At 40.8% G+C, this 21,347-nt stretch overlaps 1 pseudogene; it reads right to left on the bottom strand.

The window, feature by feature from the left end:
- Positions 1-233: 233 nt before the first annotated feature.
- On the bottom strand, positions 234-18,908 carry LOC126716162 (vacuolar-processing enzyme-like; annotated as a pseudogene).
- Between the last annotated feature and the right edge of the window lie 2,439 nt (positions 18,909-21,347).

Genomic DNA, 21,347 nt, shown 5'->3' with positions numbered 1-21,347 from the left:
GTTGATACATGGACGGTCTGGCTTTAAGGTTAGAGCTCTGCTCGCTAAATAGCAACAAAATATATTAAAAAGGAAAAAGAGAACAAAAAGGAACACTGTTTAGAGAAATAACCAAAATGACTATTGTGCTCATTGTATTTATATTGATACAGGGCCAAAACAGCATAACAAAACTGCCTTTTGTTTTATTGGTATAACAAGAAAGGTTTTATTTTTGTTAACGTGAAGTGATCCTAAGAACTATGATCAAAATACAGTAAGGTTACAAACTTGTGCATAGTATAGATTACTACATTTCAAGTTTTGGTCTTTTCAGGCTGTGCATTATGCTTTATTTATACATTGAATCCATTCTCCAAAGAGCTATAATGCCCAGAAGGAATGCTAACACAAACTTGAGCCGATGCTACATCCATTTGATCCTTCTTAATCCCAGCATTACAGATGTTTGCAAAAGAGCACATATGTTTCATCCCATATTGGGATAGTGATCCACAATGTGTCTCAAAAGTCCTCACCTACACAGATGATTAATCAGGACACACCATTATAGATGATAGATCATCTAAAGGTTAATAACTACTATTAATTGAAGTTAAAATACTCAGTCAATGATTCCCAGTTATTTATTTTTATTTTATTTTTGAAGTAATTAAAAAATGAAAAATTATAATTTACCATCTTGTATTTTGGTCCTATTACAATTTAATTCACAGATTTTCTAATGTTACTTTGACCTCTTAAGATTTGGATTAAAACAAAATCGTTGATACATCAACTACCTCTAGAATTTCATTTTTAATCCAAACTTTTGAGGTCAAATTGAAAATTTTTGTTGGATTAAGTTGTTATTGGGTCAAACCACACGGACTAGGAGTAAAAAAAAATGCAAAATATGTTAATTTGGATGGAACTCTTAACATTTTCATTTTAATTCAAATTTGAGAAGATCAAATGTAGCAATTAAAAGTTTGTGTACTAAATTGTGGGTTGTCACTAACAAAATGTGTAGCTTTTCTAATAGGGGATTAAAGCTTAAGTTCAATCCAAGGTATCATCCTTAAAAAGAGAGGCTGAGGTTTGGTAACATTACCATTCCCTTAAGGCAGTCCCAGTCATCAATAAGTACGTGGTTGCCCAGTAGGTCGAACAGTGTTAAGTATCTCATCACTTTTCATAATTCCAAATAGAACATCCCCAATAAGTTTCACACTGCCATCTACATGCATTCTATGTGACAATGCTTCAACAATCTGCCTTCGAACTTCTACTTTCCTTAGAGAGCCTTCGGGAGCCTTTTCATACCGTAAAAAGATTTTGAAAAGAAAAGCTCAAATCACAAAGGCCAACATTAAACGATTGCAGCTTCCAAATATAAAATGTTACATGTAAGCTTGGCCACTATATAATAGAGACCTAGAGGAAGAGAGCTCATATATTTACAACTAGGGCATGAATATTTCACTTCAAGAAAAAAGGACTACATCTAGTTGCCCATGTTCCTTACAATCAAGAACTCCTTGTATTGTATTGGAAAATATTAAGCTACCATCAATTTTATTACCTAAGGTTTAGAAACTCTATGATTAAATTTGATTTATGTCATGTAAAAAATATAATTTAAAAAAAAAAATGTCAAGTTACTATTATTTTAATATAAAAATTGTACAAATTAACTTGACAATGAATATGATTGATAACAAATCAACAACATAATAATTAAATCTCTTACTTTTTTTTTTGTATTGGGTTTAAAAGTTGACACATCAATTTGTAAAAGTTATGTAATAAAATTTGTAATATTCTTAGCATCATTAATTCTTATCTTTTTTGTGTTGTGTTTAAAGGTTAACATATAAATTTTTTAGGTCTATGTAGTAAAAAATTTAGTATCCTTAGCATCACTTAAAATAAATTTAGCAAGAAATTAAAAGAGTTGGAGAACAAACCTTAACCCAAAAATGGATGAGCTCGACATCTCGCTGGTCGATAGCTTTTGAAGTTGACCACAAGTAGTCTTCGGATGGATCCACAAAAGTGTTGGTACCATTTGCACCAATATACAGGGAGAAATGGGCCTGGCTAAGACCTATATCACATATTGCATGACATGAGAGCCTTCTGCAAAATTGTTATTTAATGTCCTCACTTTAATCTGTGAACAAACATATAGAAATAAAAAATGTTATCAGCAATTAATAAGAGAACGAACAACATCTAGACACTTTTGATATGATAGCAAGATTTATCCTTATATTTGTATCCATTGTTGAAATGAAGGAAATTAGGAAGATTTGAAAAATTAATTGATCGTGATTTTGACTTGTTCTTTCTACAAGACAAGAGATCTAATGATTACAGTTAGAATCCATTTGATTTCTTCATACATATTTTGTCGGTTAGATTAGGTCATGAAAATTTGAAAGGTACTCATTTCTTTTCATTTTAAACTTAATAAAAAAAATTAAAGCTTTAATTTTTTTTTCTATTAAGTGGTTAGGTTAGTTAAATTATCAAGGTCGAAAGAAGAATGAACCTAATTAAAAATTTCAATCTCAAATGAGACTAGTAAGTTACACTAACTAGCTTAGTAAATTAGACATGCACACGGGTGTCAAACTCTCATTTTACTCTTTATTCCATTATTAAGGAAAGTGGAGGTGTTACTTGAACTAGAATTCATTGACCTGAGAATTTCAATAACAATATTGCAGAATTGGTTCTTACCAATTTGTACTGCTATTCTAAAGTTTCTGTCGTCGGATTGTGTCTGTCACTGCTTACAAACTCACACTGTTAGAACTTAGAACTCGCACAAACAAGTATAAATTGAACACTATCAAGGTTTACACAGTACACTTCTTTCAAGCAAAAAAAAAAAAAAAAAGTGTAGACATATAATTTTTGTTTTGCCTAATAAAACACCTAAACAGAAGTGATCAAATAAAGATAATCAACCCAAGGTGAACCTGATATTTGCAAGCTGCTTTTTTTTTTCTCATATAACTAACATGATCGATACAAATTAATACAAATAGTGTGCATACCTATCTTCCATCCAAGCCACACTATACAAGTCACCCAAACATGTTTGATATTCTGGGGGGGGGGGGGGGGGGGGAGGATTTACATGATCTCCAGGGCAATAAGTTCCGGCCCCAACTGCTCTCATTTGCGTTTGATGCTGTAGTTACATAGATATTCATACCTTCAGGAAGAAGGCCCTCTAAGATGCTTCCAGACTCACAAGCTTCAAGATAAAAGACCTACAATTTCATAAGTATTCTAGCTAAAAGTTAACATCTCGCTAAAGAGTAGTTGTGATGTATGCCTCAAGGAAATGAATGATATGTGTTAGGTTTTAAGACTTTAGAATCTAAATGTATTAGAACTTCAATGTGTAATGTTGGCAAACCATGATCAAAACTTAGAGTATAGATTTAGGCTGCTCAAAGTGTGTTTATGTGTAAAGTTAGAATCAAGTGATTGCAGAATTTATTGGACTAAATCTGCAAGGCTCAATCGATCGAAAATTAGACTTGATCGATCGAACCTTGTGGAAATTGTTTTTTCTGTAGAATTTCCAACTCAACCCAAGCCCATATGACGTGTAGGGTTTTATATTTTGCTTCAAGTATAAAAGGAAAAACCCTAACCATGTTTTAGAGGTTGTTGATATGCTGTGTGTGTGAATCTCTTGTGAGATCTAGAGGTATTTACCTTTATACACACTTAGGGTTATCAAGATCAAGATTGATGTTGATAATTTGATGATCTCTTCAGTTGCTGTTTCAAGAGCTTAAAGAAACCTTTGAGTGGAGTTTCAAAGTCACAAGGAGTCTCAAAGTCACAAGTAGGAGTACTTGTGGTTGTTGTGGATCAAGGAAAGAAATAGTCCATGGACTCGGAGCTATCACATGGTCGTGGTAGTAAGTTTTCTACTTGAGGTAGCAATAGGATGTTAGTGATCTAAGTTCTATTGTATAAATTTCAATTCTTTCATAGTGGATTTATTTTACCTTGAGGATAGTTAGGTTAAATCCTTCCCAGATTTTTTACCAGTTTGGTTTTCTTGCGCTATCATATCGTTGTGTTCTTTATATTTCCGCATTATTTACATGATATGATTTACTTGTGTTAACCTAGATCTGAATAATTTATCTAAGTAATCACTTGACTAAATAACTAAGTTAAACAACTTGTGTTTTAAGGGGTCTAAAATCGTACAATATGCAACACTACGAATGAAAGACAAGATTTTTATTCTTCAATTTATAACATACCAAGCTTTTATAGGTCCCAGTAGAGTTCTTCTTCTTCAAAACGTTGATTAGGTCTCCAGCAACAAGAAAAGGAGGGGTAGGCATCCCTTAAAAATTACAATATGGAAAAGAGAATTTCAAAATGATCATGTAATCAAATCGTTTATAATTGCCAGGAAAAAAAAATTCTCAAAAACATAAATTCTCCCCATCATACAACACAGATTAATTTCTTGAGTTGCATGCCTTTGTAACAAGTTTAAGATCCGACCAACTGCTTAGGAAGACAAGAATAATGATTTGAAGTTTGAAACTACAAGTAACGTAAGGACTCAATTTTTTCTTCATAGTTGACATGTCGTGTTGTGATTGAAGCAATATCTCAACAATTGAGAAAAAAAAGTTGAGAAAATTTGTATTCCTAGAGTAATCGTTGAACTACATCAAGTTGGACTTCTCAAGAGATTCCGAGGCTTATAGAGACTTCTATGTAATTTGTGAATTTTCTATGAACAAAATTAGTGTTGCTGAGTTCACATCATAGGAAGTTAAATTTGTTTTGGTGCCAAGATTAGGGAGAAAAAAAGTTACAGTTTTGTTAGTATTAGTGGAATGACTTGAAGACTTGGGATCTACTTATAAACGTCCTTGTACCCTTTCATGAAGAGTTGCACCCTCTTGAAGGCAAACATAACAAATTATAAAAGTTACATCCATTCAGCTACCAAAGTGTGTGGGTGTATCATTATAGTTTGTTTTTATCACCCCTACAATTCGAACAAATTGTCTAGTTTAGTAATCAAGTGTGTGTGGGTGCACCATTCTTTCCTTCTCTCTTCCTAGTAGCATAATAATTTAAACTTTCTAAGACATGGACTTAATAGAGAAACTCATATTCCCCAGTGGAAGCAAGCAGCTACAAATTCTTAATAGGTATATTCATAGAGATCCCACTAACCAAGAATGCCAGGACCTCCATGATCAGTGTAGTAGATGAAAATATGATCATTGGGACCGCTATCCACAACCTTCCCACTGCCCCCTGTAAGGGCAGATCTATTTCCAAGGATTACGGCAAAAAAAGTTGTGGGCAGTAACATGTTTTCCAGTATAATCCCGCATGCGCAACAAGAATATCCACCACATGAGCTAGAAAATCACAACTCATAGAATGATTAGCAATAGAAGAATAAGACCTTATGGAAATAAATATGATCACCTTTGGCACTCCATGATACACATCACTGCCATTAGTAGGGCTGTCCACGGGTCGGTTCGGGTCGGGTTTGTGCCCAACCCGAAACCGACCCGATCACTTCGGGTTTCTCATGCACAGACCCGCCGCCGACCGGTGAACGGAGTCGGTTCGGGTGGTCGGATTTTCATCGGGTGCAGATCGGTCCTCGGTCGGTTTCGGGTTGTGAGAAAAACTGCCGAATTTTGCCAAAAGCCACCGGATTTGGCGAGACCTGACCGGATCTTGGCGAGATTTCGGCGGATCTCGAAGAGATCAAGGCCGAATCTCGACGAGATCTCGCTTGAACTCGAACGGATCTCCTCAGATCGGACAAAAAATCAGCGCTTTCCAGTCAGTATACGGTCGGGTCGGTTGAAAATCGGTTTCTCAGCCTCAACCCACCAACCGTCCCGCCATTTTCGGGTTCAGAGGGCAAAGATCCGCCGCCGACCCGTCACCGGCGTCGGGTCGGCCGGTTCTCGGGCCGGATCGGACGGTTTGGCCGGGTGGGTCGGTTCCCGGTTTTGTTTGGACACCCCTAGCCATTAGGGCTGTTAATGATAACTCCAGGCCTAGGGTTCTCTCGATCGAAAGCAATGTCATCATAATGTTTTCATCTTTCAACCCACCTCTTTTCAAGATTTGATAGGCATGACAAACATCAGCCTGAGAAGAAGAAGAAAAAGTTATAAAAGGCAAGAGGAAAGAAAGAAGAACTAATAAATAAATAAATAAAAATATCACAATTAATTACAAACAAGAAATGACCTCGCTTGTTTTCTCCCTAAGCTCTAAAGCTAACACAAGAACACTGGCAACATTCTTGTCACGAAAACCACATGAAGAAGAGGGATTTTGAATCATGATAATTGATGAGGATAAAATTAGGTAGACAAAGGTGACGGTACAGACTTGACAAGGGTGACGAGATGGTTTTGCCATCACCATTCCTTCAAGGCTGACGGGGACCTGAAGTAAAGAACTCCACATAAAGCTGAACATCCTGAAGTTGACGGGATAAACATAGACTGACGGGATAACATAAACTGACGGCGTCAGTCTATGGAATGTTTGTTCTGCACGTTTACGTGTATAAGTAAATAACTTGCTCCCCACGTTTCATGAAACCTAAGGACTCCTATATGGAAATAATCCCGTAAAATACGCCCAAGAAGACTCCTATAAGGAAAAGACTTCTACTCCAAGGAAAAGACTTCTACTCCAAGGAAAAGAGGGGTAGCCCTCGCTACTATAAGAACCCAAGCACCCTCACAAACCAAGGTACACATAATTTACCCTCTCTAGCACTCTAGAGCAGTGAGAATAATTCTAACTTAACCTTCGGAGGGTGTTTGGCCGGTACCACACCGGTACTCCCCGCTAGGTTATTCCTTTTTCGTTGTGCAGGTGCCATTTGCGATCGTACGAGGAACGTGTGACTCACTAGTGGTATTATTTCCGGCATCATCAGTTGGCGCCGTCTGTGGGAAACGTTTTAGCACATTTTCGCTTCCCAGACAAAAGAGTTACATGGTACTCACTCGCTCAATGACGACCACCAACGACGTTCAAGAAGAAGAAGCCCCTACGACCGCGCTTGAAAGACAGGTGAGGACACTCGCCGCCGCCGTGGAGCGCCACCAAACAAAACCACGACCTAGAAGAGCAACTGAGACAAAAAAATGCAGCTCCCAACGACCATGAAACAGATCAAGAAGGAACCAGCGCCGACAGAAGAAACCAGGAAGGACCCCAGGCCAGCAACGCCCCGAGCAAACCAGAACGACAAAACACAAGCATCCCCTCCCTCGCAGAAACCACTCCGTCGCTTGTTATCGCGGAGATGCAAGCCATGAAGGAACAAATGGAGGTTATGATGAATGCTCTCAAGGGACGAGTATCAAGCGACCTTGACGACCTTGTCAACCGAACTGACTCGCCGTTCACCGCCACCGTCAACACCTACCCTTTACCAAGTAAGTTCCGCATGCCACAGATAGACAGTTATGACGGGGTCAAGGACCCACTGGACCACCTGGAGACCTTCAAGACCCTAATGCACCTTCAAGGAGTTGTGGACGCCATCATGTATAGGGCCTTCCCTACAACGCTGAAGGGCGCAGCAAGAATTTGGTTTAGCCGACTGATGCCAAACTCCATCAGCACCTTCAAAGAGCTCAGCGCTCAGTTTACCGCACACTTCATTGGAGGCCATCGATACAAGAAGTCTACGGCTTGCTTGATGAGTATGAAGCAGCGAGAAGATGAAACTTTAAGAGCCTACATCTCCCGCTTCAACAAAGAGGCACTCTCGATCGACGAAGCCGACGATAAGATACTTGTTGCGGCATTCACGAATGGCTTGAAGAAGGGTAAGTTTTTGTTTTCCCTATACAAAAACGACCCAAAAACCATGTCGGAAGTACTTTATCGCGCCACAAAGTATATGAACGCTGAAGATGCGCTGTTAGCTCGGGAAGAGAGGCCCAAGAAAAGAGAAAGGCAGGAAGACAATCGGCAGGACCAAGGCCGAAAGAAGGCAAGAATAGGAGACCGAAGGGACGAAAGGCGCCCTAAGCCCCTAGGGGGAAGGTTCACGAGCTTCACTCCGCTAACAGCCCCGATAGATCAAGTCCTTATGCAAATTAAGGACGAAGAGGCTCTGACGTTCCCGGGAAAACTGAAAAGCGACCCCAACAAACGTTCCCGGGATAAGTATTGCCGATTCCACCGCGACCACGGCCACGACACAACTGATTGCTATGACCTCAAGCAGCAGATTGAAGCCCTTATCAGACAAGGAAAGCTGCAGAGATTCGTTAGCAAGGAGAAAACGGATCCCCCCGAACAAGACCAACGTCCCCGACGAGACAATGAGCGTCCGAGGCCCCCGATCGGAGATATAAGGATGATCGTAGGAGGAACGACTGCCGCCGGGTCATCCAAGAAGGCCCGCAAGACCTATCTTCGGATGGTACAAAATGTTCAGCTGACGGGAGTCGTACCAAAGATAGCACAGAGAGAGGGTCCCATAATCGGATTCTCGGAAGAAGACGCGCGACGCCTTCACCATCCACATGACGACGCACTCGTCGTCAGCTTGCGTGTAGGAGATTACAATATGCACCGGGTGCTGATCGACAATGGCAGTTCAGCAGATATCTTGTACTACACAGCATTCCAGCAGATGAGGATCGACAAGGAGCGACTGATCCCAACAAATGCCCCGCTTGTTGGCTTTGGCGGGAGCCGAGTATTCCCACTGGGCGCAGTCACATTATCCGTAATTGTAGGTGATTACCCTCAACAGATAGCCAGGGACGTGACATTCTTGGTAGTTGATTGCTCGTCAGCCTACAACGCTATCCTCGAGAGACCCACGCTCAACTCATGGAAGGCGGTAACCTCCACTTACCACCTGATGATAAAGTTCCCAACTGACTACGGAGTAGGGGAGCTGCGCGGGAGTCAGATGGCCGCGCGCGAATGCTACATAGCCATGATGGAAATGGAGGATCAGGTTCAGGCTTTAAGTATAGAAGAGCACCGGACGGTAACGGAGCCGGTTGAGAAGTTAGAAGAGATACCCCTTGACAGTTCCGATCCTGGCCGGACGACCAAAATTGGAACGCTCGCTAACCCCACGATCCGTCAGGAGCTCATAACCTTCCTCAGACACAATCAAGACGTATTCGCATGGGGTCATGAAGATATGCCGAGAATAGATCCTTCAGTCATGGTGCACAGGTTGAATGTGTCGCCCGCCTTTCCACCTATCAGACAAAAGAAGAGGGTGTTTGCCCCCGAGCGAGACCGAGTCATAGCAGAGGAAGTCAGAAAGCTCCAGGAAGCGAGCTTCATTAGGGAAGTATACTATCCCGACTGGTTAGCAAATGTAGTAATGGTCAAAAAAGCGAGCGGGAAATGGCGGATGTGTGTGGACTTCACCGACCTTAACAAGGCCTGCCCCAAGGATAACTACCCCCTCCCGAGGGTTGATGTCCTAGTAGACTCTACAGCCCGACACTAGTTGCTGAGCTTCATGGACGCTTTCTCGGGGTACAACCAAATCCGAATGCACGAAGCCGACCAGGAGAAAACGTCGTTCGTGACCAGCCAAGGCCTCTTCTGTTACAAGGTCATGCCCTTCGGCCTGAAGAACGCAGGCGCAACGTACCAAAGGCTCATGAACAAAATGTTCGCGCAACAGATTGGGAGGAATGTCCAGGTCTACGTAGACGACATGCTAGTCAAAAGCCGAAGGGAGGAAGATCATCTAGGAGTTCTCAAAGAAACATTCGACACACTTCGCTCCTACAACATGAAGCTCAATCCGGGGAAATGTGCCTTTGGAGTGACGGCAGGAAAATTCTTGGGATTCATGGTATCTCAAAGGGGAATCGAGGCAAACCCGGACAAGATCCGGGCCATTATGGATATGGCACCACCAAGAAATGTGAAGGAGGTGCAAAGCCTCAATGGAAAGATAGCGGCGCTGAATAGGTTCGTGTCAAGGGCGATGGACAAATGCTTGCCCTTCTTCCGAACATTAAAGAAATCCTTCGAGTGGACTGACGAATGCTAGCAAGCCTTCGAAGAATTGAAGGCTTACCTCTCCTCCCCACCATTGCTAAGCCCGTTGCAGCCAGGAGAAGAACTTTTCCTCTATCTAGCCGTCTCCCCCGCAGCCGTTAGCGCGGCCTTGGTCAGAGAAGAAGAGAAAGTGCAAAAACCCGTGTACTACGCAAGCCGAGCGCTTCACGGTGCCGAAGAAAGATACCCGCCCATGGAGAAACTTGCCTTCGCATTAGTTACGGCAGCCCGTAAACTCAAACCATACTTCCAAGCTCATACTGTAAACGTCCTGACTGACAAGCCCTTACGACGGGCAATGAGCAGTCCCGAGGCCGCGGGACGATTGGCGCTATGGGCTATAGAGCTGAGCGAATTTGACATTCTGTATCGCCCGCGGACCGCCATCAAGGGACAGATCGTCGCCGACTTTATAGCTAAGTTCACTCATAACGAAGACAAGGGGGCAGCAGAGTCCCCTCAATGGAGCATATATACGGACGGATCGTCCAACAGGCAAGCCGCAGGGGCCGGCATTGTGCTACTATCTCCCGAAGGAGACACCATCGAATGTATGGTCCGTCTCGACTTCCCTGCCACCAACAATGAATCGGAGTATAAGGCTCTGATAACGGGGCTTGACCTTGCTAAAGCAGCAGGAGCCGCGAGGGTAGTCATCTATTGCGATTCACAGGTCATCACTAACCAAATAAACGGAGACTACGATTGCAAGGGCGAAAAGATGAAAAGGTACCTTGATGAAGTAAGGACGAGGGTGGGCGACCTAGAAGCCAAAGTCGTCCAGATTCCCAGAGAAGAAAACGAGAGAGCCGACCGTCTCGCGAAGGCCGCTTCAGCTGAACAAATGGTCATCCCTAGTAATGTACTCTCTTTCGTACAGCTTTCCCCGCTAATAGATCTCAACAACAAGCAGGAAATATGCTCCGACAGTAGCTAGACAGCGCCGTTAGTTTCGTACCTAAAAAACGGGGTCTTACCAGACGAGAAGGAAGCCGCAAGGAAACTTAAAGTCCAGGCGGCGAGGTTCGTCCTGATAAAAGACGTCCTGTATAAAAGAGGTTTCTCCCGACCATATCTGAGATGCTTGGGTACGGAAGAGGCAGACTACGTCATGAGAGAAGTACATGAAGGAATCTGCGGAAACCACTCAGGGTCTAGATCGTTGGTACACAAGCTTGTGCGAGCAGGGTATTATTGGCCCACCATGCAGAAGGACGCCGAAGCCTATGTCAGGGCCTGCGACAAATGCCAAAGGTTCAGCAATATTATTAGACAACCAACCGAAGAGCTGACCCCGATGACAGCCCCATGGCCGTTCGCACAGTGGGGATTAGATATTATGGGACCATTCCCTACAGCCGTACGACAGCTAAAATTCCTGGTAGTAGGCATCGACTATTTCACAAAATGGGTGGAAGCTGAAGCTTTGGCAACGATTACAGAAAAGAACGTGCGGAGCTTTGTCTGGAGATGTATCATATGCAGGTTTGGCATTCCTAGAGTCTTTGTCTCGGACAACGGGAGACAATTCGACAACGACTCCTTTCGGGATTTTTGCTCACAGTTAGGAATAAAGAACCACTACTCCTCCCCCGCCCACCCTCAAGCTAACGAACAGGTCGAAGTCACGAACCGATCCTTGCTCAAGTTTATCAAGACTCGGCTCGAGGGGGCAAAGGGTATATGGCCCGAAGAATTACCAAGTATACTATGGGCATACAGGACGACGGCAAGGACACCCACGGGAGAGACACCGTTCCGGCTAACGTACGGAGGCGAAGCAGTTATCCCAGCCGAAGTTGGACTCACAAGCTACAGGGTGCACAACCATGATGAGAACAAAAACGACGAGGCTATGCGACTACAGCTCGACCTAGTGGACGAGATCAGAGCAGCAGCAGAACAAAGGCTCGCTAGGTACCAGGACCGCATGGCCAAACACTACAACTCTCGAGTCCGACATAGAGACTTTCAAGTTGGAGACCTTGTTCTTAGAAAGGTCATGGGTGTCGCTAGGGACCCTACTCAAGAGAAACTCGGCCCCAATTGGGAAGGACCTTACCGAGTTACATCATGGCAGAGAAAAGGTACTTACCACCTAGAGACATTGGAAGGACAGAAGCTACCACACCCATGGAACGCCGAACACCTACGGAAGTATTACCAATAGGAGCGACAGCATGAAGACCGACCTATTTTTTTATTCCAGCAAACTTTAGTTTTACTCCTTGGATTTATCATTTACTTTAGTTTTTTCTTTTTTTTGCAACAAATACTTTTTAGCCCGAAGGGCAGGATTCGGTTTTAATTACTTTTATTTAAATGCATGCCAATAAGAGGAGTTTATTCAGAAATTGCTGGAGTATTTATTCTTTCTACGGTCCACTAATTTCACATCCTAACACGACTAAGTCCATAACACAAGGTCCTAAAAACTGACGGACCAAAAAGATGTCAAAAGACATCAAGGCCAAGGCCAAGAAGCTAACGGTCCGAAAATGCTAAAAGCTAAAAGGCTGACGGTCCAATAAGATGGAGCAACCATCATATGGACAAGGTCCTCAAAACTGACGGACCGACAAAGATGTCAAAAGACATCAACGCCTAAAAACTGACGGCCCAAAAAGATGTCAAAAGACATCAAGGCCAAGGCCAAGAAGCTGATGGTCCGAAAAGGCTAAAAGCTAAAAGGCTGACGGTCCAATAAGATGGAGCAACCATCATATGGACAAGGTCCTCAAAACTGACGGACCGACAAAGATGTCAAAAGACATCAACGCCTAAAAACTGACGGCCCAAAAAGATGTCAAAAGACATCAAGGCCAAGGCCAAGAAGCTGACGGTCCGAAAAGGCTAAAAGCTAAAAGGCTAACGGTCCAATAAGATGGAGCAACCATCATATGGACAAGGTCCTCAAAACTAACGGACTGACAAAGATGTCAAAAGACATCAACGCCTAAAAACTAACGGCCCAAAAAGATGTCAAAAGACATCAAGGCCAAGGCCAAGAAGCTGACGGTCCGAAAAGGCTAAAAGCTAAAAGGCTGACGGTCCAATAAGATGGAGCAACCATCATATGGACAAGGTCCTCAAAACTGACGGACCGACAAAGATGTCAAAAGACATCAACGCCTAAAAACTGACGGACCAAAAAGGTGTCAAGACATCAAGGCCAAGGCCGAAAAAATGACGGTCCGAAAAGGCTAAAACTAAAAAAAAAAAAAAAAAAAAAAAAAACTAACGGTCATAAGAGATTGACGACTTAAAAAGGTGTGACCAACCAAGAGCTGTAAACCGACGATCATAAAGCTGACGGAGTTTTCAACAGTTCAAAGAACTGACGTATGCCAAACAGACGGGAATTTTTACCAAAATTTCGTCTAAAATAAAGAGAGATAAAAGCTACGGAAATGAAATACATGTGCAACTGTACATAAACGACAAGGGCACTTAAACATGGTTTAAAACTACAACTGTTTAAAAATTACAACTGTTGTCCAAAAAATTTAAAAAAAACAACTGTTTTGTACATAGCTACAATTAAGCAGCAGGAACGTCAGCAGGGTCGCCGTCAGCCTGATGGTCTTCAACATCCACGATCACAGCTGGAGAATCAGAAGCTGTAGGATTAGCAGCAGGCTGTGCCAGGACTACACTGCCGTCATGCTCCGGAGTAGGGTCGGGCTGAGGAGAGCCGTCGTCTCCATCATCCATTGTAATCCCAGACAAGTCCAGCTCCGGGAAGGCCGACGCAACCTGTCGAAGGCAATCATCAAACCCAGTGCCGTAATACTGACCACATGAGTCGATAAAAGACTGCGACGCTTTGAAATCTCTAATCGCGTCAGTCTCCGCCGTCTGTAACTTCTCCCCCAGAGCCGTCACCTCTCCTTGGAGCTTGTCATTCTGGCCACTGACCGCCGTCAATTTTTCCTTAACCTCCTGCAGCTCCTGGTTAAGGATACGGACGGCTTCCTTGTACTGAGCCTGCTGATTCAACAAGTTCGTGTTGTGGCTACGAACTCGGCTGACGACCCCCTCCTTCGCCACACAACGGTCACGAAGGGCCTTGACACGAACCAAGGCCTAAAAGAACATATCCGTCAGTTAAAAAGTATACCAAAACAAGATAAGGCATGTTCAACCCAAAAATGTGAGAAACCTACCCTGGAGAGATCAAAGAGGGCCGACGCCCCTAAATCCTCCGTCCCCACCTGGTCACAGGGCTCCACGTCCGTCGGTTTTATCAAAGATTCAACCTCCCCGACGGCATATTCCTTGTGGGTTAGGAGACGGCACGGACCCTCGTTAACGGGACCAGTGGAAGTCATCACCCCCTTTCCCGCGCCATGGCTAGGCTTCGGAGGGGACTTTTCCTTCAATGGTTCGTCTACAGGAGTGACGGCAGTCTTTTTTGATGGACGGCCGTCACTCCCGTCGGGTTTCCTCTTCACCGCTTTGGCGACGGCCTTGGGGGTTGACGAGGCTTCCCCCCCTGCCTCCTTAGCCTTCCTCTCTTCCTTCTGACAAGCTGCGGCGGCCCGTATCCTTTGCTTCGCGGATTCCATCTCTGCAACACAAGAAAGACTGTTGGGGAAAGGGACGGAAAAATTAAACTGACGGGAAAATAAAAGTCTACTCACGTCGGCGCGCAAACTCTTCCAACCTACGAGCTTCCGCTGACGGATCCGGACCCCCACAGTATAAGTGAAGGGTGTCAAGGGTGATCAAATCCCTGCACTTACGGTCTTCCAAAGGGATTTCTAGAATCCGTTGGATGAACTCCTCCTGCTCGTCAGTTATGTGCGAACGGGTATAAGCTGAAAGAAATAAGAAGTGTTAGTACCGTCGCCTCAAAAAACACACGAGCCTTATAGTTGACGGGATTAACCTGAATCCCTGACAAAGGCCCAAGTGTTGTCAAAATAATCGCGGGGCATCGTCGCCCACTCCTCCTGACGGCAAACCCAATCCGTCCCTTCAACAAAAAAATACCTATTCTTCCAGTTCCTATTTGAGTCTGGCATATCTGACACTAGCCGTAGCCCTTTCTCCCGGGCATTAAAGTGGTATGTCCCCTTAGACGAGGCGATGTGGTAAGGCCTATAACAATAAAAGAATTCTCCTAGTGTAAGCTGACGGTATCCTCCACTAAGACTGCCCCATAGGATTTCAGCTCCTATAAAAGTCCTCCAGGCGTTTGGGGCAACCTGGGTGACGGATATTCCAAGGAAATCAGCAAGTTGACGGTGTAGAGCCGTCAACGGTAACCTCAGGCCCGCAGCAAACATGGCATCATACATGTCGACGTCAGCTGTCCTCCCGGAGTAACACCTCTCACCCTCTCTAGGGAGACAGATAGGGATGTGGTCTGGGATTTGATAACGAACCCGTAACTCCCTAAAAACTTTACCACTCATCCTAGGCAAAAATTTGTTGACGGCCCAATCCTCAGGAAGAATGAAGGGACGGTTATCTCCGGGACCCTCCGAGGTTCCTTCACTAGATCTCTCATCCCCGTCACTATCCTCTCCGTCAACATCCATTTCACCCCCGTCGTTTTCATCCCCTCTTCCCTCATCCTCATCTCCCTCAGCAAAACTCTCATCGCCGTCAGGAGATTTGGCTGACGACTCTCTCTCTGACGGGAGGGAGAAGTCTGACTCGTTTCCAGAACCAAAGGTTTCATCGTAGCCCGCTCCTTCGCGGACTGACAACTCGTCACAAGACGCGTTACTTGACATCTGACTACCTACAAGTGACGGGTTGAAACTAAGTACCTAGGTTAACGGCCTCACTAATGAGGCAAAAAATAAAAAAGAAAAAAAAAAGGAAGGAGAGAGAAGATGAAAACTTACCGGTATGGAGGCCTTCTAGATGACTCTAAAGACAGCAACGGATAAAGCCGACGGAAGTGAAGCTGACGAAAGGTGGGCGACGGTCTTTCTCTCCACAAGATCAGCAAGGTTGAAATAGTGAAAAATGACTGGAAAGTGCTATTTATATATGGAAAAAATGGCGCGGAAGACGAAGCGACGTCTCATCAGAAGCGAAGCCAATAGGAACGAGCCACCTGTCCAAGGCATTAAATGCACAGAACTACGCGAACGATATCCCTGCCTCTTTTGAAAACAAACTCCATAACCCGTCAGTGCACAGTCTGACGGAGGTATGGAGTAGGGGGCAAGTGATGAGGATAAAATTAGGTAGACAAAGGTGACGGTATAGACTTGACAAAGGTGACGGTACAGACTTGACAAGGGTGACGAGATGGTTTTGCCGTCACCATTCCTTCAAGGCTGACGGGGACCTGAAGTAAAGAACTCCACATAAAGCTGAACATCCTGAAGTTGACGGGATAAACATAGACTGACGGGATAACATAAACTGACGGCGTCAATCTATGGAATGTTTGTTCTGCACGTTTACGTGTATAAGTAAATAACTTGCTCCCCACGTTTCATGAAACCTAAGGACTCCTATATGGAAAGAATCCCGTAAAATACGCCCAAGAAGACTCCTATAAGGAAAAGACTTCTACTCCAAGGAAAAGAGGGGCAGCCCTCGCTACTATAAGAACCCAAGCACCCTCACAAACCAAGGTACGCATAATTTACCCTCTCTAGCACTCTAGAGCAGTGAGAATAATTCTAACTTAACCTTCGGAGGGTGTTTGGCCGGTACCACACCGGTACTCCCCGCTAGGTTATTCCTTTTTCGTTGTGCAGGTGCCATTTGCGATCGTACGAGGAACGTGTGACTCACTGGTGGTATTATTTCCGGCATCATCAATAATAATAATACAAAATATATTCATATCATTCTATGATTGGCGTGGCATACCATAAAAATGATGCAAGTGGTAAGAGCAACGAGAAAATGATGTTGCAATTACAATTTAACCCCTCTACAAATTATGAAAAGGCGTCGTTATAAAGATTATGTCCCGAGTTGTGTTGTTTGAATAAATGGTAAAGGTCGATACTATAATTTTTACTACATAAAGTCTACAAACTAGTGTACCAATGAACGTGAATATGTGATTAATGGATTTCAACAACAATAAATACGTTGTAAAATTTAATTTTTTTTTTTTTTTATAATTCAATGGCTGGGAGAGGGGAATATTTGAATCCTATATATCTATGTTGAAAATACTAAAATGTATATTGATTTTATTTAGTTTCTAAAAAAATATATCAATTTTATTTAAATAGAGAGTGAAAGATGATATTAATCTATATATATATATATATATATATATATAAAACCGAAGTCTCTGCTGGCACCACATTTTTTCACGTCAGCACAATATTTAAAAAATAAAAAATAAAAATAAAAACATTATAACACCTCAAAACCCTAGCAACCTTACCCCTCTCTCAAGTTAAGAAATATAAAGCCACAGTTTCTGCAAACTCTCTCTCTCCAAACATAAATATCAAATTCAACTCCTTTAATTTCTCTTTATATTTTTGAGGCTTCTATAGAGTTATAGTGAGTTATGCTGATTTTGTTTTGTGTGTGTGTGTGTGTGTATAGATGGTCATAATACTCCGATATTCCAAGAGAAGTTTGTGTTTTCGTTAATTGAAGGCCTTAGAGAGATAAGTGTTGCAGTTTGGAACAGCAATACAAAAGACGATTTCATTGGCAGCGGAAAGTAATTACTTTGTCTCATATTTTTGTTTTTGAATTGATTTTGTGTGCTTTTTAGACCCTTTTGGATCAATTTTGTTAATTGGGTGTTTTTTTTTTTTTTGATAGGGTCCAATAGGGGAAGGTTCTTTCAAAGGGTTACGACGACTGCACTTGATGTCTGTATACTAATAGTGGGGGGTAAGTGCTATAAATTACTAACCCTTTTAAGTGTATAATCTGTTTCTAAAATTATCTATAGTATTTTATCCTCCGAAAATTTTATCTCTTTAATTTTAGTATATTGTGTTTCTTAAACTATAGATAGATTTTCTTTGTTTCTTATTTTCAATAATAAATCATTTTATTGCAATACCGGTAATTGTTTGAGAAATCCAATATGTTCATATCTCTATAGAATAGAGAATAGTATAAGCCAATTTTATTACAACTATTTAAATTGAGTTGACTTAATTCCGTACAATTACAAAGTATAGCATGAAAGATAATGGAATTAATTGTTGTAATTTTTATTTTCTTTCCATGTTTTGAATTTCCATGTTTTTATTGTTGATGAGAAATTAAGGCTCAATTGCACAATATGTGTAAATTCTTCAAAAGACTACTTTAAATAGTAAGTCAATGTGTCTCTTACATTTGGGTATTAGTTAGAATTATTTTCAAATGATTGTACCAATAAAAGTGAATGTTTATAAATTTTGTTTAACTATCCCGTGCATCGCACGGGTTAGCGACTAGTTTTATATTAAAAATTGAAGAACTAAATTGACATAATTATTGATAAGCCACATTAAACCTCGCCCAACAATTCGATTACCAAATTAATAGTTTAACCTATCAAGAAAACAACCAAATTAGTAGTTCCTTGAGAAATAACAATCTCACAAGTATAAAAACAATAGACAAAAATAAATTTATTGGAGGGGGAAAAAAATAATAATAATAACAACCTGGTGCCTGTAGTTACCGTAGTCACTGGAGCCAGCAATCAGAACCACCCATTTGGTCCCTGGAAATGTAACATTAGTCACAGTAACAGGAACAACCTCATCTCCTTCAAGGGATGTCCAAGCTTCTGGGGGAAACCGGGCAGAGGCCGAACCGGAAAGGACGACGAAGAGGAGGAGAAGGTGGACGCTAGAGGCCATGGAAGTCATATATAGCAATGAATTGTTGAGGCTTCAGTTTGGTGATGCCGATTGAATATAGAGACGTTTATATAGGTGTGAATTGTGATGGAGGGAAATACATTTTTAATACTCCTTGTTTTCGATGACATCAATGGTGCACACATTTTCATGACCATACATGCATGGCGGTGGTTCCTATTTGCTTTGGAGGGGTGCAGCAATTGAGGAGCTTTTATAAAATGGTAACAATATGATACTTTTCAAAACTATTGACTGAGTCGGGATTAGACTTTAACATATGTCTTCATATATCTATAAACAGAAACATCTATAAATTAATGTTTTTCACACGCACAATTCATATATATGGACAATAAACAATATTTTTATGTAGAATATATTCTTTTTGTAAATTTTTAATATAGGAATAAGACATATTAATTGTAATTTTTCTATAGTCAAAATTTTACTTTGTAATTCTCATCTAATTATATTGTTATTTTGTGCATATAAAACTTTAGAGTTTACTTGAAAACAGTATTAAATATTAAATTATGGAGCTTGTTATGTAATAATTTTTAAATTTAATTACTTTACACTCATTTCTATGAAAATAATAAATTACTACATAATAATTCGAAAGGTAACAATCTTTCTTCTTACTTTTTTTTTGGTTTTTTGTTTTTTTTGTTTTTTTGTTTTATTTTTTATCTTCAATCTAAAATTTTGCTTCTTTTTTTTTTTCCTTTTTTTTTCCTATCCTTGTTTTTCTTTTACAAATTTTGAAATTTAGAAAATATTAATAAAATAGGAAATATTTTCTTTTTATATTTTTTCAATAAAATTTATACTATAAAAGATATATATATATATATATATATATCAAATTATCCCTTAGCTTTGACATTGCTTGTTGTGATTAAAGTAGCATCACTTTCACTTAGATTTACTATTGACATCATTTTTATTATACATCAATCACAATATACTATATCAATAATTCTATTTAAAAAAATTTGTAAAAGATGTGTTCTTATACTTATTGAAATATTTAAGGGGAGCCCCATGGAGGTTTTGTACACTTTTGGTTGTTAAGTTTTGCTCGTTAATTGATTGCCCTCCTATGGCCATATGTTAAGTAAGAGAGTAATGCTAGGTTTATAGTAAATTTTAGTATGTTTTGTAAACCGATGTATTACCAATCCAAAGAAGAAGAAAAAAGAAAGAGGTAATTCATATATTTTTTTAGTATTTTCCTACAATTAAAAAAAAATAAAAAAATAAAAGTGAACTAGTATCCAAACTCTTTGCATAGCATTTTGAGAGTTTGACTTAAGATTATATTAATAGGTTTGGCTTATCTCAAGTACATTTTTAACTGAACATCTCCTATTATTTTAAATATACAATGGCAAATAGTAATGAGTTTTTCTCCACATTTTATTTAGGTAGTGGGTAATGTGGCGATTTCTCATTAAAATAAAATGAGATTTTAGTTAAAAAAAATATCGGAGGTAAGCGAAACCCTATATTAATAAAGTATTTCTCCTCATTACCTACTTTAAAAAGGAAAAACATATCTTGCACATTAAATTTTTATTTTCATGATATATTGACTTTGCTATAATTGTCCCTAATTTGTGAAAACAATCCGCTTTTATAGTCACTATTCATATATGCGTGTTCATTTTGCCATCTTAATGGTATTCCTTAAAAAAAAAAAAAAAAAAAAAAAAAAAACACAACAACAACAACAACAACAACAACAAAAACAAAAGGATCAAAACAAGAAGAAGCGTTAGTAAAAGCTTTACAAAAAATAGGAAAACTAATACCAAAGGAGTCAAGGCCAGGATATGTGCCAAAAATCCTTTGAGGCCACATCCTTTGAGGCCACATTAATTAGTACAAGCCTTGGTTTTTTGCTAGAACAGATCCACTGATTTTCCGATGCAAAATGCCTGAAAGGACTTCAGAGTTCAGAGAAGAAGCGCTCCATACGTGTGCTAGCACACGTACCCAATTGGTCATCTGAGCATTTCATTTTTTTATTAGTAACCAGTAAGTTGATTATCCACACCAAAAAAAAAAAAAAAAAAAAAAGAGCTACACGCATAGCTAATGGATTTTGAACTGTTAGAGATATATTAGACATATTAGCCCAATGTAATAGGCTCAAGCCCACTCCTGCTTGTACTAGTAGTCTAGGGTTTAGTCGTCTATATATACTCATATTAGGGTTCATTGTAACACAGGTTATTGTACTACACTCTTATACATAATAAAGATGTAGCTCTTAAGGGATTCATCCGTGGATGTAAGCTGTTAAGACTGAACCACGTAACCCTCGTGTTCTCGGTGTTCCTATTTTATGCATCCCCTTCTGCATCCACTCTAGCATATACAATATGGTATAACAAATCGTGTTGCTAATAATATATTTTAACATGGTATCAAAGCCAGGTT

The sequence above is a fragment of the Quercus robur genome, chromosome 2 (assembly GCF_932294415.1).
Source record: "Quercus robur chromosome 2, dhQueRobu3.1, whole genome shotgun sequence".
Taxonomy (NCBI): domain Eukaryota; kingdom Viridiplantae; phylum Streptophyta; class Magnoliopsida; order Fagales; family Fagaceae; genus Quercus; species Quercus robur.
The sequence above is the reverse complement of the archived record's forward strand: the minus strand, read 5'-3'. Positions and strand labels throughout refer to the sequence as shown.